The 8,574-nt window shown below is 35.5% G+C and overlaps 1 long non-coding RNA gene across 1 annotated transcript; it reads left to right on the top strand.

The window, feature by feature from the left end:
- The first annotated feature begins 264 nt into the window (after positions 1–264).
- On the top strand, positions 265–6,335 carry LOC147400260 (uncharacterized). Its single transcript, XR_015179281.1, has 5 exons — positions 265–374; positions 701–859; positions 1,117–1,198; positions 5,550–5,980; positions 6,182–6,335. It is a non-coding gene; the product is annotated as an uncharacterized LOC147400260 (long non-coding RNA).
- Positions 6,336–8,574: the final 2,239 nt, after the last annotated feature.

The raw sequence follows: 8,574 nt of genomic DNA, 5'->3' as shown, positions 1-8,574 counted from the left end.
AAAGAAGTGGTGTATGAGTAGTAATCCTTGGGTTTGCCATGCCTTATTTAATAACAAGGCAAAAGTCAGCATATTTAATAGCATGTTAGTTGTACTTGGATGAAACAATTTCTGGAATCTAGTAACACATGCTAGATGTTGCAACGGAACAATACATTCAGCCAAAAGTATTTCCTTGACATTCATAAGTAAATAAATGTTTTGGAAATATCTTCTTGATCTATTATTTAGTGCCATCATTGTAACTGAGTTTTTTTTTTCTTCTTTTTTAATCTTATTTAGAGATGGACCAAGCAGAGCAAGACCCAGCTCTTGTAGCATTGTCTCACCAATCTTAAGCTACTGCCATGGAGCTAATCTCTGCTCTTGAGCAGGTAAAACATTTGAAATGCCCATAATTTCCATGCAAAGTGCTCTTTGTCATTTTACCTTCTGACTTACTAAGGGGCACTATCATCTATCCTCCTACATCAACGGTCTTTTCTAGGTTTTCTCAATGTGTCCACCTTACTCAATGTATTTTTTGAGTACTCATGCGTTCTCTATCTCAAATATACCATGCTTTGGTCAATCTTATTCACTGTCCCTTTATAAGAGAAGTTTGAGCTCATTTTCTCTTACTACTAAAAAATTATAGTTTAATATTCTCTGAAATTGTTCTTTTACTTTGCCAAATTTTTCTTTAAATAATATTTTTCAGATGAGGGCTATAAAAGAGGAGCTTGGTGATAATGATGATGATGAGATGCTAGTCATCTGAATTTCTCTGAAGCTGTAATGTTGTATACTGATAATAGTCCACCACATTTGCTTCAGTGTTCAAATATATTTTTGACGAAAGATCAAGACATACATTTAGGTAAGTGCATCATATTTTGTCTTCGCTGACTCATGGAAATTTTCTTAAGAATGCTAAGCCACCAATTGCCAATATTTATATTCTAATATTCATATATAAGCTGCTTGAATCAGGTGACTTTTGGACTTGCTAAGATGTTGACTTCAGATGACCTTGCCTCCTCAGTGAGTGACATGGATGACATAATGGGTTTGACTCCAAGTTTATTCTTAATGCACGATTGTTCCATTAACATGGGTTATCGGTTTTTAATGTAGGTTGTTGGAACTCCCAGCTATATGTGCCCTGAGCTTCTTGCCGACATTCTATATGGTTCTAAGTCAGACGTTTGGTCTTTAGGTAAAGCATTGGATAATTTATCTATTCTCGATTGATTTTTAATTCTTTTGTTGGGTACTTAACATATGCTTTGCTTCTTTAGGGTGTTGTATGTATGAAATGACTACCCGCAAGTCTGCTTTTAAAGCCTTTGTAAGTTGCTGTGCCATTTTACATTTATATCTACATAAATACTGTAGATTTCTGTGTAATCTCTGTGATTTTTTACCTCATTGAAAAAACTATGCTAGTAAAGGAGTCCAGAAACACATGCACAAGTTGAATTTCTTAATAAGTCGAACCCGTCATTTGATAGTAACTGTCTAATCTAACTTCACTGCCTCGTAATTCAAGTTCCAACATTAAGTTTGTGCTCTCTTATTAAAATACTGGATACATAGAATGCTTGGGACTATTTATGTAGTATAAAGGACATTATGTAGGTGAGAACACGATTATTGTAAAATCCTGAGTTTTCAATTCGTATCTCGAGAAAAAATAAATAGTGGAATTTGAAGAAAATCTTGAAAGTGGGACTTAGGGGTAAAACTTTAGGATGTTTCTGATCATTTTTAATAGAATCTGACCTCACCATTGAATTCAAAATGATCAAAAAACATACTTTAACCTGTAATCACGCTTAAATGCGAGTCCAAATATAAAAGTTGTAAAATCCTCGATTATCGAGTCGGACCAGGCTAAAATAATGACTTTTTGCTATAGCAAGAATTATTAAGATTCGATTACACCATTGGATTCGTAACGAAAAATTATTGAACATGGACTATTTATTTGTCATTTGTGGAGATCAGAAAGTCGAATTATCGTCAAAAACGAAAACGACATCAAGTTTATGGGTCACCTCAGGCCAAAAATGTAAATTTTTGTTAGAGACATAATTTGTAGAAATTGACTACATCATTAGATTCGGAACGAAAAATTAGGTGAAATAGAGCATTCATTTGTCAATTTTGGAGTCCGGATGGTTAAATTATCGTCGATCAAAACAATTGATAAAATACCGAATTCGTCCCAAATTTTATATAAATAAATTTTAAATTTATTTTTTATTCTTCATCTTCCCCAAACCGTCCAACAGCCACGACATAAAGAAAACGAAAATTTTATTTTTTTCATCAACCTTTCACCTCAGATTCATTACAATCGGTTCGCTATCGTCGACCGACGCTGAAGGGAAAAACGTTCGCAGCCTCGACATCTACAAAACCCAACCAAATTTTTTTCATTTCACTTTCTATTTCACCGGATATCGTCAAAAATCAGTCGTATTTATATACGGGAATTTCGTAACTTCGACCTCGGATTTCATCCGTTTTGGGGTCAAACCATCCTCCGTCGCAGAAGGGAGAAAGGACGACCACATCGAGATCTTCAAAACTACTGGGTCGATTTTGAAAATCAACAGCTTCGAAGTTCGGTCTGTCTCGATTTTCATACACCATCGCCTCGATTTTCGTGCACGCGCTTCGATCCTTTCGCCTAGAGATTGTAAGGAACTTTCAATTTCTATTAGTAATCGTAGATTGTGAAAATTGCATTTAAGATTTTATCAGAAAAATTTTGATGTATTTTCAAAATATATAATTCTTTTGTTATTTCAAAAATTCACGTCAGAAATTGCATGTTTGATATGTTTAATTGTATTTTTAACAAATTATACGTGGATAGGGTATTTTAACGGGTTATTTCCATCAATTGGGTCTTGTGCACTGCTTGGACCCCGTTTTGATATAAAATTTGTATTCTTTTTCAATATTATTGATAAAAATAAATTCTATAGTTGGAAAATGTGATTTAATATTCAATGAACTCATATTGAGTTAATGAATATCTAAAAATAGATATTTTATTGAAGAGATTGAAAATTGTAAAATAAAAAAAAGGGTATGAAACGGTAAAATGTCAAAGTCACACCCGAGGGGTGATGTCTGCATTTTATGTTGTTGTGTTGTGTGTAGGTTGGTGAACAGATATCCAGGGATAATATTGTTGGTTGTATGTTTATTTAAATTTCTGTTAGCGCGAGGCACTGTTTGCATTTCCGTTATGTTATTTATTTTAGGCCGGGTGGCCACACTTGCATGGTGGGAAATTGGATATCTATTCTCAACCTTATATTGTTAATTTCTCTTTTGTTTTCAAATGAAAGTAATATATATATACATATATGTAGCTATTTTATGAGCTGGTAAAGAATCTGTGAATGCCTGAAGGGATAGTGCGTCATATCATCCGGAGTGGTGTACTATCCTGGGATGTACGGTAGGGATCCCCAAGCTCATACGTGGTATGGGACGCGTATGAAAGTGAAGTCACAACTTAAATCCGGGATATTCCTCTCTATCTTTACCAGTGAACTTGTAATGTAAAGGTGGTCGTATACGAATGATTTGTATATTTGGGAATCACATATACGCCTGATAAGCATAGACGAAGATGATTAGTCAGTGATCACTAACAATCTATGGTAGTCGAACGTTCTGACACATCGAAAAGAGACCCATTGCTTACGATCACATCAAACGACCAGCCTGAGCAGGATAAATGGTCAACCAAACGTGGTAAACAACGACCAGCCACAAAATCAGGAACTAAAAGCCAGAGAAGAATTGTAACATCATGTCCCGACTGGGAGCGATGCAGTCGTAAATCCCAACTCTCTAATTCCAATACTCCACCATTCTGTATTATGTATCTGTTGTCTTATTTTGATATATAAAATGAAAATGCATATTTAATGTTTCCATTTGATCAATTAGATTTGTATAAAAAGAAAATGTTATAGTGAGTACTACTGATCGATGTAATGTGAGTTTTAAATTGTTTAGTTGCTCATCCCTGGCTATATGTACCAGTTAATTGTAGTTTCTTCTGTAAAATTTTTCATATTTTAAAATGATTCAGTATGTTTATTCGTTCATGTTAGGCGAGGTTATTGGCAGAAATTGTTTGCTTCCTTACTGGGTAACCATTGTTACTCACCCTTTCCTTCTCTATTTTTTAGTTTCAGATCTAAAGCTTGACGAGGCAGGTATAGAGCACGAGTGAGAATCATCTGGTGGGTCAACTTGGTGAGTATTGGGACTACACCCCTCTAATGGTGTTAGTTTGTCTAGGTAGTATTATAGATTTTGTTATGAGCGTTAGGACTTTTGTTAGAGTGAGAAATATTTGTATAATCCTGTATTCTGGTTATTCTTCTGCACTCAGATCTATCGTACATTATTAGACGTATATAGGTTTCCACTAGTATTTTATTTTGTTTGTTATATGCAGGATTGTATGTTGTTTATCAGGTGCAGATTAACACCTTGGAATGCTAATATAAACAGAGGAGACCATGCCGAAATTTCGAGGTGCCACCTAGGACCTCAAGATCTGGCATGGGGATTTGTGTTAGCGTTGGCGAGGCGCCACAATTATGGTCTTTTTAAGAGGTTTAAATCTAGACATCTTGCCAGTGCTGGAGTGTAATTTAAAATTTCAACATTAAAATACTGAATGTACTTGTATGTAGCTTTCAGCATCACGAACTCCGGCAAATAAATATGCCCAGCCAACTCGCTGTGCCTCTCTACCACTGCCCACACCTACAAGAGTTGCAACACTTGAATCCCATTCTTTCGCAGCAGGCATGTTCCCTCCACCTCCTGAGGACACAACAAAATCTTCAAAGTTTTCTTCTATTGGTTCTTGTTTTAAGGTATCTTTTTGAATGTGATAATGGGTTTTATCTTAAAGTAAACTGCAACCAATGGAAGATCCTAAAACATGTAACTTGTCATGTCCCATTGATATGTTACTTGCTCATCCTACTAGGGGTTGACTTTATTATGATCTAATTGATGCAAATAAAACTACAGCAGTTGATGAAAACTTTAAATTCAACAGAACCTCACTACATTAGATGTGTGAAACCAAACAATCTTCTAAAACCTGTCATTTTTGAGAATGTCAACATCATGCAACAATTGCACTGTGGTGTGAGTACAAATTGAAATCATATACACTACAAAAAAATTGCAAAATTGGTCTACAACTTTGGTTGAAGCCTTGAGGTATTCCTTTCACTTTACAACTTTCACCATGATGTTTGTTTAAAGGTTTTTTTTTTTTCATCTATAAATCACTTATTATAAAATCTCTTTTTTACTTTTTCTCTATTGCATCTGCTTCATTTATTGATTTAGTTTTGGTATGAATATCTATGACCTTGAATAGTGACCTACTTACGGGAAGAGTCCAGCTTTATGCTTGAGTTTGTACTACAATGTGTTTTACATTGGTTAAGGTAGCATCATAGCTGTCTCTATTTGCAAACTTAAGTTTTATAACATTACTCTTCTTGCAGAAATCTGAGGGAGATGTTCAAGATTGATGCTGCAGACCACATGATGTCCATTTGCTGAAATGATGCTCTAAGGGAGCTTTGTAAACTACAACCTCCACTTTTAGCAGTCCTAATGTCTCCTTGTGGATTTCCATGTTATTGTTCAATTATGAAATTAATTGCTTTCCACTTAGTGGATTGTCATTTAGTTGGTTTAATGCAAAATATTATGTTAGATAGCAATATTCTTTAGCAATCTAATCATATTTCTCCTTCACAGTGCTGATGTATTGAGGGAAAACACAGAAGCTGTATTTGCAACTTGTGATGCTGCTCATGGAAGATGGGCTAAGCTCATTGGTGTTCGTGCTCTTCTTCATCCGAAGTTAAAATTGCAAGAGTTTTTAAGCATATACAACATCACTCAGGATTTCATTACAACTATTGAGAAGGTATTGCTTGTTCATTGATGAGCATTTTGATCACTCAATGTTTTTTTTTTTAACTTTGTGATACATACATGCCTACATAAATATATATATATATATATCTGCTGAACTAAATTTATATAAGCCGATTGGTGGAAGGTTGGGCTATAGTATAATAATGCTCAGGTTAGTCGGTTGTTTAATAATGTTCTAAATGATTTTCAGTTCATGTAAGAGTTCTGCTTGCTGTTATTGTGACGTGGCAAGGGCACAAAACAGTTCATGTAAGATATTATTTTTACAGATCTTTGATACCTCTGTTGGCATAAAAGGTGAATAAAATTTACTTTTCGATTCAGAATTTAGAAAAAAAAAAAAAACCAATACCTTTATAACCAAATTTTATGAAAGTTTATGTGGCGCCCCGCCAAACGTTAACACAAATCCCAATGCCAAACCTCAAGGTACTAGGTGGCACCTCGAAATTTCGGCATGGTTTCCTTTGTTTATGTTAGCGTTTCACGGAACTCAAACCTGATAAATCAATTTATAACAAAACCTGTATATAAAGCTGTAAATACAGGAAATGAACAGCGGAAGACTAATTACATCTAACATGTAAGTAGATCATAGTGCGGAAGATTTAACCATATACAAGCTTACAAAATACTCTCACTCTAACATGGGCCTAAACTCTCAATCCAAAAACTACATACATCCTAGAGGAAACTGACAACACTAAGGGATGTAGCCCTAGTGCTCACTAGGCAAAAGATTCTGGTCGTCGATCTGACCGACCAGATGTTCCTCAATTACTGACTCTGCGCCTGTCTCGATAACTGCAAGTGCTGAAACTAAAAAAAAATAGAAAGGAAAGGGTGAGTAACAATGGTTACCCAGTAAGTCCACAACTAATTCCTACTAATAACCCTTTCTAAGTATGATCGAATAAAATATACTGAACATTTTAATACATGCAAGGTTTTACAAGATAAAATACGATCAACTGGTACATATAGTCAGGGATGAACAACTAAACAGTTTAAAAATTACACATGGCATCAATCATCCATACTCATTATACATTTTCCATTTTATGCAAATAATGTTGACAACATTGGAATAATAGACATGCTTCTCAGTTTATAATTCGAAATATAACAACAGCTACATAATACAAATGGTGGAGTATTGGAATTAAAGAGTTGGGATTCACGACTGGATCGCTCCCAGTCAGGACATGATATTCCTCAATAACATCGTAGTTCCTGATTTTGTGGCTGGTCGTGTCTACCATGCTTGTGGGACCATTTATCCAGCTCAGGCTAGCCGTTTGACGTGACTGTAAGCAATGGGTCTCTTTTCGATGTGTCAGAACGTTCGACTACTACTAGATTGTTAGTGATCACTGACCAATCATCTTCGTCTATGCCTATCAGGCGTGCATGTGATTCCCAAAATACACTACACTCGTATACGACCACCTTTACAATACACATTCACTGGTAAAAATAAGAAAGGAATGAACCCGGATTCCAGTTATGACTCCACTCTCATACGCGTCCCATACCACGTATGAGTTTGGTGATCCCTACCGTACATCCCAGGATAGTGCACCCCTCCGGATGATGTGACGCACTACCCCTTCAGGTATTCACAAACCCTTTAACAGCTCACAAAATAGCTACGTATATATATATATATAATTTTTCATTTAAAACAAAAGAGAAATTAACAAAACAGGGTTGAGAATGGATATCCAGTTCCTACCATGCAACCGTGGCCAATCGGCCTAAAATAAACAACAGTACTCAGCGCAAGCGCTAATATAATCGGAAATAAACATGCAACCCTTTCATTAATAACCTGGATATCCTTTCACCAACCTACATACAACATACAATGAAAAATGCAGACATCACCCCTCGGGTGTGATTCTGACATTTTACCGTTCATTCTCTTTTCCCATTCTCTCAACATTCTCATTTTTCATATTTTCAAATCAACCATCCATTTCCAATCTTTCAAATTCGTTCTTTTGATCTTTCCATTGAAAACCATCAAAGTCTATATAAAAAAAAACAAGGTCCCGTGATGCACGGTACCTAAGCTGGCCAAACTAGTAAAAGCTGGTGAAAATTTGGCTCAGTGTTGTAACTCAATTTTTCAAAGTTCTCAAAATTGAAAACGAGTTTTTCGAAATGAAAGTCTCGATCACGAGATTCGCAACCATATAGTTTTTGTAATCTAATTCAAAGTAATGCGAAAGTTATTACATTATCTACCGAAAACGTCGAAATTTACGTTTTGTTCTTGAAACCAAAATTCAGATTTTGATCCTTTGAGATTTGGATCTTGAAACCATTCCCATTGTCCCGAAATGGGGGGTAAAATTTAATTTCATTAAAGAACTTAAAGTAAATGGAACATTTACTTAAATGTTTTTAATGAAATGAAGGGTGGTAAATTAAGTATAGGCAATGGGGAGGTCAAGGCAAAAGTCAGAACTCAGTTCTGAAGAGAACTATGTCTGTCGGTGGAACCGACAAAATACACATCGGCAGATGTCGGTGGGACCGACGGTCCTGCCGACAGTGTAAAATTTCTCGCGCTGTTTA

Source organism: Akebia trifoliata, chromosome 6, assembly GCF_017979445.1.
Source record: "Akebia trifoliata isolate Shusen 1 chromosome 6, ASM1797944v1, whole genome shotgun sequence".
Classification (NCBI taxonomy): Eukaryota; Viridiplantae; Streptophyta; class Magnoliopsida; order Ranunculales; family Lardizabalaceae; genus Akebia; species Akebia trifoliata.
Note: the sequence above shows the minus strand (reverse complement) of the source record. Positions and strands in the feature narration are given on the sequence as shown.